Below are 22,570 nucleotides of genomic sequence, written 5' to 3'. Positions count from 1 at the left end.
TTGACTTTTGGCGAGGCTGCCATAGCAGGCCTACCAGGTTGTGGTGAGCTCGAGAAAAAACTAAACATGGCCACATTAGCCTAACACTAAACCAGTGTGTCCTCTGTTTTCTCAACATAACACTAGCAGGTATTGACAGGGAAATGAACAGGTTGAGTTGCTAATACTGTCACAGTCAGCAAAGTGTGCGTGCATTTTTGGAACTAATTGTGACTCCTCACTTTTCAACTGCATTCGGTAATCGACTTGTTAGGGCTTCTGCATTAGCAAGAAGCAGCTGGAGGTGTGTGGGTTAGTATTTTTTATCTAATTAAATGTATTATTGGGATATGCACGCAGATTTCCTCCCCAAAAACGCTCGTCCTAAACGTGGAATAAAAAGTGAGAACACAACGCCACTTTTGCGTTTTCTGTTCAGATGGTTTCTGTGTAAACATAGCCTTAGACTGCTCCTGCTGGACATGAGCTCTACCGTTACGTAATACAATTATCCTGCAGACTTGAATCAACAAACTGCTGATACTTGACCTTAAGGTCAAGCATGTCCTGTCTGTCTCTCTTTACTGTGCTGTCAATTAAAGGCAATAAAAATGTTTTACTCATCATTGATAAGTGTGACAGTTGAGGTTCCGGTCACTATGCCTCCAATTGATCATGCGCCCTGGCTAATTGGCCAAGGGGATGTCCCTTTGGGTGACTGGCAAGCGCCCATGACTCTTACCGGGAGGTGTGGGATCAATCCCCGCCCGGGCCCACTTCACCTTGCCACATAAGCATTAACTGCATGCATGAATGAAGAATCCAATATTTATTAATGCTTAACTATTGTTTAAAGGGCTAGTTCAACATTTTGGCAAATTGGCCCATTGCCATAATCACTACTGTATAGTCATAGCAGTAGGTTCGTGCGACCTATTTTTAGAACAGCCAAGCTGCAGAGCTACACTATGGAGGCTAATGGGATTTCTTGGTTTCCCTCATCAAACTCAAATACACAATCCAAAAACAACAACACAACAAACAAGTTGTGACCTGCACATTCACCACGCTATGAGATAATAACAGAACGTTACAAGATAGAGCCGATTTAGAGGCAAATTCATGCAAAACAGCTGATGGCGTTGCCTTCAGGGACAGTTTTCAGCAGCAGTCTCTGCATTTCCCTCTAAAACAACTCTTGTCTCGTAACGTTGTGTTATTAATTATCTCATAGCGTGGTGAATGTGCAGGTTACAACTTGTCCACCAGATCGTTTTGGAGTTTTTGGATTGTGTATTTGAGTTTGATGAGGGAAACCAAGAAATCCCATTAGCCTCCATAGCGTAGCTCTGCAGCTCGCGGCTGCACTCGGCCGTTCTAAAAATAGCTCACACCGACAAATAAAGGTAATGAACTAATACTATGTCTATAGTGGTTATGGCAATGGGCCAATTTGCCAAAATGTTGAACTATCCCTTTAATAGTGTGTACTTGTTGCCAAGAAATGTGTCTGCAGGCTGTGTCTCTGCAGTGAGGGAGATCATGCATTAAAGAAAAGAGAAACAGTCTAATGGTTGAACCTTTAGTATTGACACAGCATTAGTGCTGCACCATGTTGATTCAGAGGTTTCTTGACAAGTGAACTTTGGTCAAACAGGTCCAACACACTATTTTGGGTAACACATAATACGTACACACTATTAAACATTAGTTAAACTTTAAATACTGAATTCATCATTATAACACATGGATACTCATTAGAATGTAGGCTAGTTTATAAACACAGATAAAAATGTTTTACTCATCATTGGTCAGCACTAACTGTATTTATAAACGACATACTAATGAATATTAATGTGTTATAAATGAAGAATTCAGTATTTATTAATGCTTAACTAATGCTTAATAGTGTGTACTTATTATAAAGTGTTACCCAGTTTTGTTATTGTAGTGACTGTTGTAGCTAACACTACCTCTCTTTAGCCTTACAGTATAGGAGTCATTTTGTTAGTAATAAGAATAATGTTTTGTTCCTGTGTGCGGGGCTGCTTTCTTTCTTTTTTTTAAGTATATATTTTTTTGGGCTCTTTGCCTTTTATTGGATAGTATGGGGGGGGGGGGGTGACATGCGGGAAAGGGCCACTTAATGTGGGATTCGAACCAGTGAGGACCGTAGCCTCAACACAAGGGGCGGCTGCTCTACCAACTGAGCTAAACACCGCAGGGCTGTTTTCTGAAAACTTAAACCGACTTTAAAATGTGTCTGCCTCCATTTATATGGGGTGATGTATTCAAGGACCCTCTAGCTTTATCAGTTAAAGGGACAACGAGGAGGTTACCACTTGTTAATGGGCCCATTTTCGATAAATATATCGTTTTGTCTCTATCGTTATTATAATTAATAGTGGAAACGCTGGGCGAGCCGACCAGCATTTCCTTACTTTCGGTTTCGCGGACGCTGCCCGGCGAGTCATGGAAATAACGCAGCTGAATCGCCGTTTATGGTCGGAACTTCGGCGGTATCTGATCGTCTTCAAACCTCTGATTTTAATTCTTGATGAATGAAAATATTTTTGGCAAGACGTCCGTCTTGCGTCGGTCCAAGAATTTCACAGTGCACGCGGCGGCTCATGGTAAATGTAGTATGAAGACACTTCGCTTTCCAAAACTCCTCGTTGTCCCTTTAAAAGGCTGCTGCTGAACAGAAAACCTTCACAGATTCACATGGTTAAGCCTGTGAATATTCTCATTTGTCCAGGTCATAGTTGTCTCAAGGAAATTTAAATCGAATGCAACTGGACTTGGTTATTTGTCTCAGAAGACGTTTCACCTCTCATCCAAGAGGCTTCATCAATTCTCCTGGTAACGGTTTTGGGGAGGAAGAATGGGAGTCTGACAAAAGCGAACATACTCCAGTGCTTTTGTTAACTTTCATGAAGCCTCTTGGCTCGCATTTGATTTAAATTTCCTTGAGATTCACATGGTTCACATTTTATGACAACAGATTTGACTGATTGTTTGTGCAAACTTTGATTTCCCCAACAACACACTGATTGTCTTTAAACACATCAAAGATACATCAATTATTCCCACAACACTGAAAATATGTATTACAAAGGACTGGCTTGGTCTTTTAACGAGAAAAATGCTTCAGCAAAACTGCATCCATCATTTAGAGAGCCGTCCTCCTGCACACACTCCCACACTAACTCACCTCACACAGAGCAGCTCTTCATCTGCCTCTTTCACACAGCTGCACTTTGTTGCTTTAGCCTCCTGTAGCACGGCTGAATATTTCATGAGCCGTATAATAGTTTGACACAATGGTACAATCAGCGGGCGGAGCTGCTTTGTGCTGAGTTGTGTTTTGGCCACAAGCTTTAAATCCTGTCAAAACTCACATTCATCCTCATAGAGCGACTTAAACAGAGTGTGAAGAGGAGACGAAACATGGACACACACTCGGAGACCACACACACACACACACACACACACACACACACACACACACACACACACACACACACACACACACACACACACACACACACACACACACACACACACACACACACACACACACACACACACCTACTGTGGGTACAAACAAAAGGCTGATTCTGAGAAGAGACTCCAAACCATGTCTGAGGTTCACACACATCACTCAGCTCCGTCTGTCTGCTCATCTGATCTCCCATGTTCATGCAAACACACACTCCCACCCAGCATGGATCTACACTAGTACAGCTTCTCTCCAGCACTGGGTGTCAAACCTCAAATCTTTAAAGGGATAGTTCACCCAAAATTCAAATTTCACTCATTATCTACTCACCCTCATGTCGACTAAGAGCTGTGAGAAGTTTCAGAGTCCTCCGTTCCTTCTCTGAGTTACGGGGGGGTCCGTGCAGCAGTATTTGTCCATAATGGTTGTCAATGGATACCAACTTTCTTCGTCCAAAAAGACACACCAAAAAACATCCAAATACCTCCATGCTGCTCGTCTGTAATGTCCCTCTTGTATTGAAGCCCCGACATGAGAAATTGTTCCGAAAAAAATTTAATAAATCTATATTTTAAGCTTGTTTGTAGCGGAAGCTCTCAGTGTCTCGGTTCACTGCTCTTCCTGTGGAACAATTTCTCATGTCGGGGCTTCAATACAAGAGGGACATTACAGACGAGCAGTATGGAGGTATGTGGATGTTTTTTGGTGTGTCTTTTTGGACGAAGAAAGTTGGTATCCATTCACAACCATTATATGGACAAATACTGCTGCACGGACCCCCCTGTAACTGAGAGAAGGGACTGAGGACTCTGAAACTTCTCCCAGCCCTTAGTCGACATGAGGGTGAGTAGATAATGAGTGAAATTTGAATTTTGGGTGAACTATCCCTTTAAACCTGTCAAGCGCAGACAGCTCGCATCAACTGTCAGATTGTTAATCCTGTTGACTTATTCTTCAAAGGCGACTGTGTTCAGACTCCCAGCTGATCAAACGCTTGCCTGAGATCCAACTCTCTCTCTTTTCCTTTTTCTTTTTTTTTTTTGGACACATCACCACCAAAACTCCCTTTATTCTGTAAATCTCAGTGCAGATTAAAACCCTTGTTAGGGTGGGTATTTTCTGACGCCATGTGAGTGTGGTACGGAGTTGAGAGGCAGAGCTGCAGTTTGAACACGCCGTGGTTAGGGTCTGTTTGGGGCCGAGCGGTGGCTTCACACAGAATAGCAGAGGCTCAGCCTTGTTGACGCTCTGCAAAACGCTTTGTTGTGACCCTGCAGGCCCCGTCGTTGGTATGCAGCTCTCATCTCCAACGCTGCTGCTCTCTCTTTTAAGTGTCTCTGTTCTCTTCTTATCTGTCCTCTCCTCGCTCACGCTCTGTCCCCCTCTGACCTTCTCCTCTCCCTCCCTCTCTTCATCCCTTCACGCAGCAGACGTGGGTGAATACAGATCAAGAGCACGTGGTGTGTGTGTGCACGGTTTCTCCTGATAACAGTTTGGGGGTGGAAGAATGGGAGTCTGACAAAAGCGAACATACTCAAGTGCTTTTGTGTTCACTTTCCTGAAGAAGTTTCACTTTGTTACTCCGATTACTGCAGAAAAAAAACTTCTACATGCAAAGCAAAAAATGAGCTGATGGTAAAGACAATCTGGACCATCTGCAAAAAAGACTCTGACAGGAAGTGGACTCCAGGTGGTCCTGGACTACGTCCAGCTGCTTGATTCACATCAGACCAGAAGCAGCAGAAACAAACTGAACAAACACTGTTTTACTTATTAGAAATATACTTTCACTTCTATCACTTTACATCGCTTCATCAATGACATCAATTGACATCCCTTCACTTTACTTCACACCACTTCCTCTGCCTTCACAGATGTGATGAATAATGTAGACACCGTTTCCAATTTAATGCTCAGTGATCAGGAATTTGCTCAGTTTGATTAGAAACGTGTGTCTTTGTTTTAGTTGTGAAATATCAGCATGTAAAACCATCAGGGCTCCTGCTGATGTGTCACCATGACATTCACATCAACCCAGCAGCAGGTTGAACTGAACTGTCTTCATCTGCTGTTTCTTTTTTTTTCTCCCTGAGCTGGAATGTGAAGTATGACCATGAACGGTTGCTAAATTAAAAATATATACTCTAACAGCAGCTGGTGTGCGCTCCAACCTGCCCGTCTGTTGTTGCTTGGTAACCGCACCGGTTTGACAAGTAGTTGAAGTCGGGAGATGACAGATTTCTCATTTTTCGGTGTCCAGCTGTTATTCCAAGAAATGACAGCGAGTGAGGAGGTTGGTGTTTGAGCGGAGGAGCGGAGGTGTGAACCTGCAGCAATCCAGATACCATCAGGTAGAATACAGCTTTAAAACAGCTCCCGCCTGGTTCATTGGTTAATGTCCTGTTCCTTCAACCTGCCACACTAACAGATTTATTACATAAATATCCACCGTAGCTGATGATAAACATGCTCTGGAACACCAGGGTGAACAAGGACAACAGGGATGTGGTGGAAGAGGGTCAAGGGCTTCTTAAAGGGATAGTTCACCCAAAGTTGAAATTTCACTCATATCTACTCACCCTCATGTGGACTAAGGGCTGGGAGAAGTTTCAGAGTCCTCCGTGGCTTCTCTGAGTTACAAGGGGTCTCGGTGTAGCAGTGCATGTCCATATAACGGTTGCAAATGGATACCAATTGTCTTCGTAACAAAGAGACACACCAAAAAGCCCCGAAATGCGAAATTGTCCAGAAAAAAATTAAATAAGTTTATCTATATTTCAAGCTTGTTTGTAGCAGAAGCTTCTCGAAGCTCCTCTTCCCGGTTCGTCAAATTTGGACGAACTGGGAAGAGGACAGACCCTGGTTCGTCCAAATTTGACAAACCGGGAAGAGGAGCTTCCGCTACAAAACAAGCTTGAAATATAGACTTATTTAATTTTTTTATGGACAATTTCACATTTTGGGGCTTCAATACAAGACAGACATTACATACGAGCAGCATGGAGGTATTTGGATGTTTTTTGGTGTGTCTTTTTGTTACGAAGACAGTTGGTATCCATTTGCAACCGTTATATGGACATGCACTGCTACGCCGAGACCCCTGTAACTCAGAGAAGCCACGGAGGACTCTGAAACTTCTCTCAGCCCTTACTCGACATGAGGGGGAGTAGATGAGTGAAATTTCAATTTTGGGTGAACTATCCCTTTAATGACTCCCCTGACATTCAGCACAAAGGTTTGAACTCACTGAATAACTTGGACCAACAGTCTCTTCCTCTCTGCTGCTGATTTTCTACACTAAATTCATCAAACAGCTGCAGATCACGACAGATGTGGGCAGCTGTGTGGGAAACTATGGGGTCAGCGAAGGCCCTACAACAGCCAATCAGTGGCTGACTTTCATCAGACTGTCACCCAGAGGGTCTGAGTGTAAAGAGTTAAATCCTCAGTGGTGGTGAAGTCACAGGAGGAAGAAGACTCCTGACTGAGAGCAGAGATGGAAACTAAACAGACTGGTTGTCAAACAGCTGTTAACAGGCTGGGTAACATAAGAAAACACAAGCAAATAGACAAAACGCAATCAAATCCAAATGAACATTCTCAGTATGCACTTGCTTAATGTTAGGGAGGAATTTGTGGTGATGCTGGTGAAGAAGAAGAAGTACCAGAGTCCTGTATGTCTTATGCTGTAGGAGTTTATATGTACTTGATCAAGGAGAACAGAAGAGTCGTCAACACAACATGAGGCCACCTCAGTCCCTGACTCTACAGCTGTGTCTGCAACCTGCCAGAGAGTGAGACTGAAGACGCCAAAGAGGGACCATGGCCTTGGCATGTTCCTCAGAGAGAACATTTTCCTCCTTTAAGGAAACAGGTATTTAAAAAGAAATTGAAATTTTATTTTTTATGAGCTGTATACGAGTAAGAGTGGTTCACTTTGTTATCTAAGAAAAACTCTGTTTAAGATTGGTGGAAATTTTCAAATGTTTGCTATAACTTTTTAACATTTGGGTTATTGTGATTGACTGTAAATGTAAATGTATGATATGTTGTGTATATTTTGTGTTGTTCCTTGTGGACCCCAGGAAGACTAGCTGGCTACCAGCTAATGGGGATCCTTAATAAACAATTCTAAACAATTCAAACAAAGTCCTCTAATTCATAGCTTCCACTATAACACAGAGGGAATGACCATTAACTACACAAACTGTCTGTCTGTCTGTCTGTCTGTCTGTCTGTCTGTATTTTCTAACACTTAAGTCTATAAATATTTGCAAATTGATGAATTGATGGATTCTGGATTCAATGTTGCTTTGTGTATTCACCACACGGACTTCACGTCCTGTAACTGAGGGAGCAGCCACTGTCTCTCTGATTCAGAAGCTAAACTTCAGCACTGGTCCCATCACATCACACCCAATGACAACAAGAGGAGATTCTATAACAACTGCAGCTATAGACTGTGTCAGTAAAGGCCACAGGTGATCAAATGTGTACGTATTGTACGTATCTTTTGGGGTAGATAATGTTATCGGATGCTGTGTTGTTACCCCTCTGTTTTCTACTCCGATCTCTTCTTCCAGGAGAAAAGCTGTGGTTCTGGAGAACAGCTACCACCTCCTTTTCAATTATACTAAATTCAGATGCAGTCACAGTCGCTGCGTTTCACTTCCAGGCTTAGTAAGTCACATTGTGTGTGCTTAATCAAGCTGTTTGTATCTCCTCCCAGTATTTTGGGAAGAAAGACCCCATGTTGCACAATTCTTTAAGGCAAAGGCACTAAATGGACAGCACCTGCATTACAGTAACGATACAGTCCTCAGTGTGAACTGATCAGCTTGCACATGTGTTTGTGGTTGATATCAAGTTTGCACATGTTTAGTGGATCAGCCTGTCAGTGTGTTCAGAGAGGAGACTTCTGTTTGAGGTGATGATGTAAATCTTGTGCAGAGTGAGTGAGTTGTGTTTGTGTGACCTTCGTGTTTGGCTGACACTGCTGGACCACTGACACCACAGCTCAGTATATTATGGGAACAGAAACCCCACAAGTGACCTGTTTGGCAGCCAGTTGCCCGGGGCGACAGTCGGAAAAAATCTTGATTGTTTGCCCAGATCTGTTTAGGTGTGTGTGTGTGTGTGTGTGTGTGTGTGTGTGTGTGTGTGTGTGTGTGTGTGTGTGTGTGTGTGTGTGTGTGTCTCAGTTTGCTTTATGAGAAACATTTTATGATGATTTGAATCTTCTCCTTGTTTACTCATCCAGACCTCTCGATCCTAAAGAGGCTGTTCTTGTCTATTGATCACTCAAGATATGATTGATTTTGGATTCTGAACTGCAGACAGGTTCAGCAGTTTAAATGTTTGATAACAAGTTTGTTATCAAGTGTGATTTAGAAAACTGATCAGTAAAACGCTGTATATTACAGTGTAGCGGTGTGAAGCACACACCTTAAAACCAGCCACCAGTAACTGTAACTTTGTGATGTCACAACAAAGCCACACCCACTCTCAGCAATGTCCCCATACCCACCCACCTGCACCTGCCCACCAACCAACCTTACAGGATTTGGTTTTACTGAGTGTTTCAAATGGAATCTGACATAACATACAACACATACCGGTAGATTTTCATTGCATCACAGTCAGCCAATCAGAAGAGAGGCTCACACCGGGGCATCCTGATCATATTCCTGCTCTCAGGATGAACCTGTACAGAGCTCAGGAGCCTGCTGTGTTTCTGCTATTATTATTTGTTTCCTTGTTTTTCTTTGTTTATCTCTTCCTTTTTTAAATTTGTGTTTTTCTTTAATTTGAATGATCATCGGAGTAAACTTGACGGTAGTTGGTGTCATCCTTTTGCTGTTATTTTAAATGTGACTCTGTTGACTGATTGACAACAACTGTTTTACTTCCAGATGAAAATTAAACCTTTTTTTTTTGCTTCCTTCCTCTGAATTGATGTAAAAAAAAAAAAAGAAGAAAAAAAAAGAAAAGTTCAGTTGAACAGGAATCAGACTTATGACCCAGGATTTACCTGAGATCCACGATCCTGTCTAACTGAGGTGTTTATCTCAGTCTGTGTTGATTCACCATTTAAGAACTTAAACATCTGCACAGACTCAGCTCTATTAGAAACATCCTGCAACGGAGAAACATGAGGGTCAGTGGACTGCAGCAGCAGAGATGTCATCAGGAAGAGTTACGCTCTGTCAGAGACACAGTCCTCCTGCCAGAGGGGACGTCAGGTCGTCCCACCTCACCGCCGTCACATTCAAAAGTCAGAGTGTTTGTTTTCAGTGTCGCCATCTTCACTCACCCTCACACAGGTAATGAAGTGTGTGTGTGCTGACTGGACAGCCGTCAGGGTTTAGTTTGCCTTAGCGGCAGCAGTATATCATATTTTAGCTCCTGCAGGACTGTAAATGAGGAAAAGCCTGCGGGTGTCCTCAGGTGCTGTGTCTGCTCAGGTTCATGTTGGGTGCAGTTAGGTTCAGAGTTACCACACTCCATCATCTACTCAGTGTGGCAGTGGTTGTGTTCAGAAACATATTTCACTGACGCAGCCACGGCTCCATGCAGCAGGTTAAATCAGCTGTGTGAGGGCTCGAAATACTGCATGGCTGATATTGCCAATATGTAGGCTACTATTAAATTTGAATGAAGTTCCACTGCTTGACTACAGACGTTTTGATTCCAACCTTGCAATGTTTACTGCAGATACAAACTACTGAAACGTGAGGCTATTTCCTTATCTTGTCTTCTGTTATTTTGTAACATATAACATATATGTTATATTGTTATATGCTGTACCACGGTGGGGTAACAATGTCAATTTTGTTGAAATTTTTCAATGACATTAAAGGCAATATTACTTACTTACATGCGTAGTAGATTACTTTGTCCCATTGTTCCAACCCACCGGCCAGCTGGGGCCCTTCTATTTAAAAAAATACCGTATTTTTATTGGTTTTTGTTGAAGGCATAAACAGACATACAGCAGATTTATCAACGGTAATGGAAAAATGTGATGAAGTAAAAAGAAGAGAGATAGTGCAGCAGATTAATTGCATATTTCAAGAGAATCGTTCACTTTGGTATAAAAGCATGAAATTTGGCACAGATACTCTCTAAGGGTCACTTTTTGGGAAAAAAGATGTTGGCCGCAAAAATTTTAAATGGCGGCCATTTTTTCAAGATGTTCTGTATTTAGTCTAGTAGGAAGAGGGGGGTATCATGTATCCCCTGAAAATATACTTCAAAACAGTGTTTCTACATTGGAAAAAATGTGTAGAAAATGATGAGCTATGTTAAAAAGTTGTCAGAATGTCCCATGTATCATTTTTATGCAAATTAGTGCCACCATTATCGAAAAAACCTAATTTCACTATATCTCAGCCAATAGTGCAGATAAGTGAACAAATAAGGTGTCTAGACCCATGTTTTGAGGGTCAGAGATCATAATAAAACTATTCATAAAGTGATCACATGTTGGTGCCATGCTAGTAAGCAAACTTAACCCTTTTACCAATTACAAGACGCCAATATTGGAGATACCAAATAAGGTGTCTAGACAGAGGTTGCTGTGTGTTTAACCAAGGTTTATTTGGATCAAACTTCATAATAGAACTCTTGTTGATGTGACCACTCTTCTCTTTCCCATGCCAGATAAACAGTCAAGTAAATGGTTCTCCACTATGCATCACTCATCATCGTTTTCACTGAAATCATCAGAGTTAAAATCATCCTCTCCTTCCTCTTTCTCCTCCTCTTCCTGTTCATGCTCTCCAGTGTCATGGGGATCAACCAGTGAAATTGGTAGGATAGGACCACAGGACCACACTGGTTTCAAACACTCCTTCATCAGTCTTCATCCATCCCTGCCCCTCATCATAGGGTTTTGGTTTTTCCAGAATCGGTTCATCAGCTTGCTCCAACTGCCTCAGTATCTCAGGCTTGACACTCTAGCAGTCACTGAGTTGTCTGAATACGTGAAACCTGGGATTCTTCTTCAAGGGCCCCACCTTCCATCTCCCATTGATGGCACTGGTAGAGTCTTCTCCACTGAACACATAGAACCCAAGAAGAGTGGCGCGGTAGTCTTCTCCCAGGGATTCTGCAAGCTCAGAGATGTTGAGAAGTTGTTGGTGTTGGGTTAAAGAAGCTTCCTGGATCTTCACACTGTAGGGGTCTGATGAAGTCAGCTTTAGCAGCCTTGCCCACAGCTTCTGCTCGTACTGTAACACATCCATCTCAACATCAGTGGGGACAGGTGCACCGGAGGCAGGCAGTAGTAGTATTGCAGAATCCCTGGGAGAAGACCACCGCACCACTCCTCTTGGGTTCTATGTGTTCAGCGGAGAAGACTGTACCAGTGCCATCAAAGGGAGAAGGAAGGTGGGGCCCTTGAAGAAGAATCCCAGGTTTCATGTATTCAGTCAGTGACTGCTGGAGTGTCAAGCCTGAGATGCTGAGGCAGTTGGAGCAATTCACCTGTCTGATGTCTGGACAGAGTTGTGAGTCTTCAGTGGATGTTGTCCGTGCCAAGTTGCTACGCAACATGGTGGGGGAGGACAAGAAACTCACTTGCAAGTCTAAGGTTGACCTGGCTCGCCTTCCTCCATGCCACTCTGCTCTGAAGCCACATGCCCGACGTGTGAACTACCGTGTCCGTGTCCGTGCCTTGTACAAGCGAGCTGATGAACCTATTCTGGAAAAACCAAAACCCTATGATTAGGGGCAGGGGTGGATGAAGACTGATGAAGGAGCGGTCCGATCCTACCAACTTCACTGGTTGATCCCCATGACACTGGAGAGCATGAACAGGAAGAGGAGGAGAAAGAGGAAGGAGAGGATGAGTTTTACTCTGATGATTTCAGTGAAAACGATGATGAGTGATGCATAGTGGAGAACCATTTACTTGACTGTTTATCTGGCATGGGAAAGAGAAGAGTGGTCACATCAACAAGCGTTCTATTGTGATGTTTGATCCAAATAAACCTTGGTTAAACACACAACAACCTCTGTCTAGACACCTTATTTGGTATCTCCAATATTGGCGTCTTGTAATTGGTAAAAGGGTTAGGTTTGCTTACTAGCATGGCACCAACATGTGATCACTTTATGAATAGTTTTATTATGACCTCTGACCCTCAAAACATGGGTCTAGACACCTTATTTGTTCACTTATCTGCACTATTGGCTGAGATATAGTGAAATTAGGTTTTTTCGATAATGGTGGCACTAATTTGCATAAAAATGATACATGGGACATTCTGACAACTTTTTAACATAGCTCATCATTTTCTACACATTTTTTCCAATGTAGAAACACTGTTTTAAAGTATATTTTCAGGGGATACATGATACCCCCCTCTTCCTACTAGACTAAATACAGAACATCTTGAAAAAATGGCCGCCATTTTGAATTTTTGCATGGCCAACATCTTTTTCTCAAAAAGTGACCCTTAGAGAGTATTTCTGCCAAATTTCATGCTTTTATACCAAAGTGAACGATTGTCTCACTAATCTGCTGCACTAAGAGAGAGAGTTGCAGAAAAAGTGAACATATCAAATGTATACTTGAGGCTGGATTAAAGAAGAAAATAAATAAATAACAAGTTGAAAAGTGGAAAGAAAAAGTTGCAGGGTCAGAAACAAGAGTTAACTTATGCAAGGAGCTTGGCTTTGATATAGTCTATGAGTGGCTGCCAGACTTTTGTGAATGTGGCCAAGGAGCCGTGCATTGTTAGTCTGAGTTTCTCAAGGCTGAGATGGTGCAACACATCCTGCATCCAGCGAGTCCAGCTCGGGGGGGTGGGGGGGGAGACTTCCACTGGAGGAGAACCAACCTTCCAGCCAACAGAGTAACAAACTTTGTCATTCAAAGTTTTGTACCAGCTAACTTCTTATTGTTAACCCCTGCCACCCCAAATATAGAAATGAAAGGACTTGACCTAGGCTCCCCCATGACCCAGAAGATGAATAAAAATTGGTAACACTTTACAATAAGGGTCCCTTAATTAACGTTAGTTAGTACATTACTAAGCATTAATAAACTAATGTGTTGATTAATGCTGAGTAATGCATACATAATGATAACTTATTACATTATTCAACTTTTAAATATATGAACTACCTTTGAGTAGTAATAATTATTGTTAATATATCTGTAAACAGTTAATTAATGCTTAATAATGTACTAACTAACGTTAATTAAGGGTCCCTTATTGTAAAGTGTTACCTAAAAATTATATTTCCTCGCCAGGCAACATCTAGTGGTCATAGTAATTATAATGGAAGCAAGGGAAGAATTGTAAAGATATAGTCAAAGTCCAGACCAAGGTGAATATGACCCAGGAGAGCAGAGTTTGTGAGAGTAGCAGTTCATGTTGGTTTTATTATCAAAGTTAACTGCATTGTTCATGTAACCATGACAACTGAGACAGTCTGATGTTGAAGATGTACCTCTGTATTCCTCTGTATACACAGATGGCCATAGACATTCTTGTCTTTAAGAGAAAAGTTGGACATGTTGAATTATAGAGGTTGAAAAAGCCTCAGGTTAATTCATCCATCTTTCTGCAAAGAAAAGAGATTGTTTGTTTTTTTCTAACTGAGTGAGTCTTGTTGGAAAAACAGTAGCAGAGAGCCTGAGAGAAGGACTGTGTCTCCTCACTCTCTGCATGTCTGTGATACAGCAACAGTTTGCAGGAGGTTATAAATGCCCAACTGTACCATGTTAGATTCCTGACAAGCAGAGCGTGCGAGAGGAAATGCAGAGGCACACGACTGGATAAACCTACTGCTCTCTCTCACGTCCTTGTTAAGGAACAAACCAGGCAGCATTAAAAAACAGAGGTAGACCATAAAGAAATGTAGCGGCAGGCCATAAATATAGGCAGCGGAATGCCGGAGGCGTGCAGGGACAGGGTGCAACAGATCAGATTAGACCATAAATAGTCAGAGGATCAGCAGAAACATATAGAAACCATGTGTGCAGAGCTGCAGGGGGAGACTGCAGCATCAACACAAACACTGCACAGCACAGGACGTGAAGACAAGAGTTAGAGCTGAGCGGCTCCACAGTGACACCACAGGAAATGCTCTGGCCTGTTATAGGAATAAGTCACTGAACTGACAAGCTCAGTTAAAGACCTGGACCTATAGCCCAGGATTTATAATTGGGAGACACGGGACTAAAATTAATTAATTTTAAATGGGATGACATCAGTGGGTCCACTGTCAGCACTGAGGGAGATTTTGCAGCTGCACTTTTGTGTAGACGTGACACATGAATCCTCCTCTCTGCCGAATGAAAACCCCGATGGCAGCGCCGACGGAGAGGAAGCTGATATCGACTGTGTGTAACCCTGCTCTGCTGCTCTGTCCACTGTCAGTCATGAGATGGTGTTAGCTGGGGGAGCGATGATTGGGTCATCCAGGAAAAAATATATTGGAAAGTGAGGAATCAAAGTGCATGATTGTGCATCAGTTAAAGAGGAAATATACTGGATTTTTACCTTCTATGCTACATTTTTACATTGATGGAACAGCTTCAGAGTCCTAGTGCTGCATGGTTAAATCAATGACTTGTAACTAGTTCCAGGGAGAATGGAGGCTCTCCTTCCACCTAGCGTCTCTTGGCTGAAAACCAACCTTGTAAGATCAGAGCCTCCGACCCGGTGTCCCAGCTCTCGTCTCTGCGGTACCGCCACACAGAGGCGCAGCTTGTGAACAGGCAAGGCAGGCAACTGCTTGGGGCCCCCGAGGGTCGGGGCCCGAGGCCAGTTTTATCGACAGAAATATCTCAAAATGCGCTACGCACAGTGACCGCACACCCCTCCCCGTATTGTCGTATAGCGTCGATTTGCTATGACATCTCAGTAAGAAACGCCCCTAACGGGGCCCCATGTCATTCTCCTGATCCCATCTAACGTCAACCTGTATGATGCACCTTATCACTGGGAGTTTCTAATGAAGCCGAGGGAAAAAGAAGAGTCCACCTGGGAGCAAGACGAGAAGAAAAAAGAGGCTGAATTAAAAAAGAATGCAAGACAGTGGTGGTAAGTGGAGCAGAGTGTAACGTGAACAGTAAATAACTGTTGAACAAATACTAATAGTCTAACTGGGAGACACTTGAATAGCAGCTGATGTTAGCTTCAGACCAGTGGTGACCAGGCTACTTCACGTTTTTGGTTAGTTAGTTAGTTAGTTAGTTAGTTAGTGAGTGAGTGGGACTGCACTGGACATCGTATATAATAAATAACGTAAAAATTTCTCACCGGCTTTGTTGTAAACAAATGCACATGGCCGGGAGGAGGGTTAGCAACACAGAGGAGAAGAGACCAGACTTGCATACTGTAGTTCCCCTTTTAGAAGAACGTCAGTGTCATATAAATGTATATTTTTATGTGTCTGTGTTGGCAGTCAAAGCTGGAGACATATTTTCAGGATGTTCATCTATCTGTCTCATTCCTGTGGGTCTTAATAATGCCTCAAGAGAATTTGTTCAGAGGTTGTAAAAGCATTCGCCTTGGGCTCAACAAGAGTGGATTCAGGTAGAAATGAAAAGGCAAACAGACATGATTCTGACCTTGTGAATGAGATAACTCCAGACATCCTTAAGGTGTGATTGTGGATAAACAAGGATGTAACCTGAATCTAGAGGCACAGGCAGAAAACCACAAGGAGTCATGTAGAATTCAGGTTTCTTCTTTTTTAACAAACCTGGAAAATAAAGTTTATTTCTTTTCTTTTTTTTGCAGTCCTCAGGGCTTTTTGAGACAAAGCCTTGGTACCAGAAACACAACAAAAAGTTCCCAGAAATCCAGTTCTTAAAGTCCAGTAACTGCAGCTTCCATTCCAACACTTCAGAAACATGTAATTGGATTTTCCAGCTTTACCCACCAACGTTCTGACTCCAAGAAGATTAGTACCTCCTCCAAAAACACCCTTCATCTTTATCAATATCTCTCTCACAGAAACCCTGGCGTGAAGAAGAAATATTCAGGATTGAGATGGACATGGACATGAATTCTACATTATAACTGTGTTTGATGTTGCAATATCGACATAGCAGCAAAGTGTGTGTGTGGAGGGGGCTGAAGGCTCTTTGATGTGTTTTCTAATAAAGAAAAATCCTCTCAGTTTTCCACGCTGCAAAGCTGCATGTTGCAAGAAGGACGGACGGGGTCGTGGAGGACAGGGAGGTGTGTTTGTGACGAAGCTGCTCCAGCAACACAAATTCATTTATTCTACAGCGCGGGACAGAAAAGCCTGAGGGCAGGAAGACGTCAGGAACTCACTATCATCACAAAACCAGGCGGCAGAGTTTGAGTCACACGATGAGAGAAAGCTACCACTTCTCCGGAGGATTTTCTCTGCTGGAGCCCAAAATAAGACGGTTTGTTTTCATACCGAAATGTCAGAGATGAATGGACACCAAGCCCAGTTTCCCAAGAGTGTATTTTTATCTTTATCCCACCACCATTCTTCACAGTGAACAAATAAACAACCACACTGAGTTTTAATCATGTACTACAATGACCTGACTGTTGTAATAACCAGAATGATCCCCTAAAGCCATTTAATGATCATTTACTTAAAGCTTATCCCTGCAGAATCCATCATTATAATCCAAACACAAAGCTCCCTAATGCTCAGCATCTCGCCAGTTTTCCGTTATAACCCATCACACCATTCCCACACTGCTGTGTCTTGAGGGTGGCGCTAGATGCAAAGTCAGACCATCAACACAGTTACCCCGGTGCATCCTCTGGGGAGTGTGAATGCATGGATTAAATTACACAGCATTCCCCCCAGCAGCTGTTCAAACAGCTCACTGAAAACCACTGGTGTCAACCGGAGTGTGGCCGACCACACTAACCCGGCTCATCATCTGGGGACCATGAATGTCAGACTGCACCAGTGGTGTTAGAGCTGATAATAACTGACAGGAGATTAGCAACAAGTGTGAAAATGTAACATAAATAAAGATGGACGTATAGCCTCATGACATCACTCACGGGTTTCTGATGAAAGTGTTTCACCACCATCTTTGCAGTTTCTGACTCCATTTCCCCCCCAGGCTAACCCAGAAATGGGCAAACATGTGAAACATGTGCATACACTCACTCACCTGTCACTCACAGACTCACACCCTCAGTTATCTGGCACATTTTGGTAACAGACAGAGGAAGTTGGCAGGATGGTGAACTGAAGCCAGATTAAAGGGATTAAATGTAAGAGCCCTCTCGTATTTTAATTAACACACATACACATAGATATGTAATCAGATGTGTGTGTAACAGAATTCACCATTTTTGTTATTACATTTACTGTGTGTGCTGTGTGCACTAGAAACACTACATAATTTAAAGCCCTAGTGTGTGTAACTTAACTTTTATTAGCAAAAATCAAATATTGCTTTCATAAATACGTATTTCACTGAAGTCAAATCACACCAGCATACAAATGAAGGCACTGATGTTGCATTCAGGTGCAGTCAGGCAGACGGCCGTCGGCAAACCAACCGGATGTCATTTTACTCCACCAGAGAAAGACGGTAAAACGTGGGTCAGGTAAACAATACGACATCACCATGACAACATATTGTCACGCCTGTATTGTTTTGCCTCGTGCTGGCGGACCACTTGTTTACATAGACGCTTGTTTATCCTGTTACATGCAGCGTCTGTTGTCTGTCTGACGTCTGCCCCATTTCACGTGAATGCAACATCAAGAATACGTTCAGATATGCAACCGCACCACTAGATGGGGGGAATTCCTACATGTTATACCTTTAATAAATTGTGTTCATTGACCTGATTTCCTGTTTTGAATTTTATGCCAGGGTGTGTGAGGGGCTACCAGTGATTGTTGCCCTTGGCAGGGTGTGAATCAATCAGCCTGATAGACATCCAGTAGTGACACTAATGCAGCATGATGGATCCCTGTTGCTGCCTGGAGACCATTTGAACAGAGGAATCAGAGGAAGCACAGTGCTGTTCTGGTCCATGATGATCTATCTATGAGCAGAACTGGACCCAGTACTAGACAGACTGATCTGACAGAACACAGCGCAGATATAGGTGCTTACCTCAAGGATTTTTGTTGACCAGCTGTTACCAGCGGGAAAAGGTACAGGGACAGTATATGTTTGATATGAAAACTCTAGATTCTCCCTCCTCCATCCTCTCTCCATATTGTTATCATCATTACTCTTCATCAGTATCATTAATATAGTATTGTTGTTGTTATTAATATTACTATTGTTACGTCACTTTTTTTATTTATTTATTTATTTATTTATTTTTTGTTTTTTTATCCCCCCCCCCCCCCACTCCCTCATGTCTATTATTAATTACTTATCTATTTTATTTCCTTTTTACCTAATTGAAGTATTACTATTATTATTTACCAACCTGTATAGATATCACATGTGCGCACACACACACACTCACACCCACACCCACACATACTAACACAAATATTGTTGTTTGTTTCACAATTTCTTCTTGTTATCTTTGTCACATTTTGTTTTTGTCCACTGTACTGTATAATTTCACAATAAAGAAAAAAAAAAAAAAAAAAAAAAAAAAAAAAAAATGATATGAAAACTATAATGTTTACGTCCTTATTTATTTATTTAGAGGACAGTACACACTAATGAACAATTAACCAAAGGCTAATTTACAACTGTAGTCCTCCAGTTTTATGTTGAAAGGACCTCAGCCATTAAAATACGTAAAAACAAGGACACACAGATCAAGACATCCATAAAAACACAACCCTTGGCTTTGTGTGAATTTTGTTATTCTGTTAAATTCTCTCCTTGGTCTGGAAGATCACAGCCTCTCTGCACATTTGGATGGACTTATCAAAATGAATAGCCAGTACATCAAGTTCCCTCCACAGACTGTGGGAGAACAGGCTGACATCATAAGGCAATTTTCCACAGTGTCCAGTTTCCGAAACGTAATCAGCAATCAATCAGTATCGATAAATCCCTCTTTTCCACTGACCTATCACTCGTCACTATGATTCATTATATAAAGAACCACTGATCAACAGGGTCATTTATATGCTTGAGCATTCATGCATTGCTTCATTGACCATTTATGGTTGAAAGTGTGCATATGGAGGGTGGATTATGAGGTGGTTCCAAGTGCACGCATCTCCAAGTTGATTATGATTTAATAAAGGGGAAATTGCCTGGAGCTGTGTGCGTGTGTGAATGTGTGTGCACATCTGATTCCTTTCTTGTGTGTGCAGTATTCAGCTTTGTTGCACATGTACATTTATAGTACAAACCTTCTGCAAAGGTTTTCTAAATGAGGCCACAGGTCTTTCTCTACTTCACTCTATTATAACTGCTTCATGCTGGGTTCAGGTTTCTTTCTATTTCATTTGATTTATTACATGTACTGTATCTAAATCCAAACAAAGATCTAATCTTTCACTCAACCCCACAGAGTTAACGTGTCACAGAGCCTCAAGTACTCTGTGAAAAAAAGTTTCACCACATTCACAGTTAAATCCGCTAATTCAAAGCCGGGTTGAAAGGTTTGAGAATGGAAGCGGATCTCACAGAGGGGGGGGGGGAGGAGCAGAGGACTGACAGGCTGCTGCTCATGTCACTGCAACACCTGAAGCAGTTAAGACAAGCCTGAACCACAATCACTGAGAAATGTGAGCAGCAACAGCGGGATTACCTGTCAGTCAGCAAACACAGCGCAAGGTTTTATTGTTCAATCTCCACATTTTTAAAAGGATTAGCCGAAAAGATTTACGGAGCAGCAGAACTGCATCTGTCCCACATTAGCGCTGTCTCTCTGTGTGAGGAGATGCACCAGCTCCTGGAAACTCTAAACCTCTTGTTGCTCACAGTCAACATGTCACTGGAGCTGCACCTCTGAGAGCTGAGAAGCAGCATGATGGATAGAGCAAAAGATCAGCGTTACTCCAGCACACACGCACTGTTTGTTGACTTTGGATCCGTGTTTATTTGGGATTTCATCAGTTTCCACTTTGGATGTCTGACTATCACAAGGAGGGAGGAGGGTGACATCACTGCCCCTGTGGTGGAAAATGGATTTCCTCTGTGTGTTTAACAATAACAACAGCACAGCGTCTGTGTTGCCATATTCCATTATGGACTTGAAATGTGCCCACATCATTTTTCTTTAGGGAGCGAAGAAAAACAAAAGTTAAGGAGGAGAAAATGTTTCCAGACCAGGAGTTTTCAGACGATTCATTAAACCTGTGGTGGTGGGTGGGGGTAGGGGGGTATTAAAAAAGGAACAGAGGCAGTGTCCACACCACCCCTTTTTTCTTAAAGGTAGAATGTGTAGGAATTCCTCATATCTAGCGTTGCGGTTGTATATCGCAAGCAACTCAGTCGAATTTTTCATCCTGCATTCACGTGAAATTGGGCAGACGGCAGACGGACGACAGCCGCTGCACGTAACGGCATAAACAAGCCTCTATGTAAACAAGTGGTCCGTCGATTTTCATGAATAGATAACAGAGAAGTTACACAATGTCCCTTTAACAATATTTGTGACAAGCAAAGACAACAACCTCATTGTTTCCAAAGGTCTCAGTTTTGCTTGGAGGTTTTACAGTAAAACAGGTCGAGCAGTGTTTCCAGAAGTCTCAGGCTACATCCTCACCACAATCTTTTCATTTTAAAACTCCAAAACTCCAGCCGTCTGAGTTTTCAAGAGCCTCAAAGACTTTGAACCACCCACGGTCCCGTCTGATCGGGCCTCATTACCCGCCACTACCAGTGGTGAACACAGTATGTTAAAGAATCAGACAGTGGTATTGACCTTGTTGTCTTTGCTGCAGCTGTTATTCAATTGAATGCTACAACTTTCTTATTTATGTGGCTAATTAGCTGCTACCTGTTAATAGTTTGTCTGGGTTGTTGTATGTAGATCATTTCATTTTAAAATGAAAATGTGGTAACGTTTTACAATGTATAATGAGAAATAATGAGTAGTTAGTGAGGAATTAAGGTACAAAAAGTAATTACTTTAGTAATTACTGAGGAACACATGAGGAACTAACTATTACTTAATCATTAGTTACCCTTTTTGTGTACCCTAAAGTAAAGTGAGACATCAAAATGAGTAACTACTCAAATTTTGTGTACCTGAGTTCCTCAGTAGCTACTCATTTGCTCCTCATTTGTTCCTCATTAGTTCCTCAGTAACTACTCTAAATTTGTGTACTTTATTGTAAAGTGTTACTGAAAATGTCACAGTGACGTAGACTACGTTTTTGGCAGAGTATCAACACACCACTTGAAGAACTGTTCAGCTTGTCTCTGTTGAGATGTGGTCGCCCAGGTATTTCAAACATCCTGATCACACTGTTTTAAGATGTGACATCATGAAATGTCCAGATATGATCCAACAGTGTCTCTGGATTCTTGAAGTTCTGTTGCCGTGTGTGTGTGTGTTCACTGAGTAACAAGCAACAAACAAAACTCAAGTTCACAGTAATCATCACAAACAGCAGAATTCCATCACTGTCATAAAGACAATGACAGCACGTAAACACAGTAACTGAGAGAAATGGGACTAAAGTGCACCACAGCCTGGTCACTAGTCTTCAGCTGCCCGCTGCTCATCCACTGCACTCCAGCCTCAGTTTTACAAACAGCTGCGCTCACACAGGGCTGACTCTCTGTTGAGTCATCTGTGCCATTAAAACCATTTATAGCAGAATGAAGCACTGGAGAGGACAAGGAAGGAAGAAGAGAGATGTGAGACTGTACGAGAGCTGCTTCATAAAGCGGAGGGGCGGTCGAACCAGAACAAGAAAAAGAGAGGAGAGTGTCTTGTTATCAGTGTTTACCCACAGTGCACCAATAGATGCAGCGGAGGATAAGACAGCAGGCCCATTAAAAGCTATTGACCTCTGGCCGTTTATCTCCACCCTGTCTGCCTGTTTACTGTAAACGGCTGATTGATGAGCAGCGGCGCGATTCACAGAGACAGTCGATGAGAGCGGCCGATCCTCCTTCACACCACATATTCTGGGGGAAGCTGAGGACTTGACAGAGCAGCGGGATAAAAGACAGAC

The 22,570-nt window shown here is 42.4% G+C and overlaps 1 protein-coding gene across 1 annotated transcript in view; it reads right to left on the bottom strand.

Moving 5' to 3' along the window:
* The window catches only part of dipk1c (divergent protein kinase domain 1C), a 51,973-nt gene that overhangs the window by 27,782 nt on the left and 1,621 nt on the right, over nucleotides 1-22,570 (bottom strand). The gene's annotated exons all lie outside the window — the stretch shown is intronic.

This window comes from Trachurus trachurus, assembly GCF_905171665.1.
Source record: "Trachurus trachurus genome assembly, chromosome: 20".
NCBI lineage: Eukaryota > Metazoa > Chordata > Actinopteri > Carangiformes > Carangidae > Trachurus > Trachurus trachurus.
The sequence above is the reverse complement of the archived record's forward strand: the minus strand, read 5'-3'. Positions and strand labels throughout refer to the sequence as shown.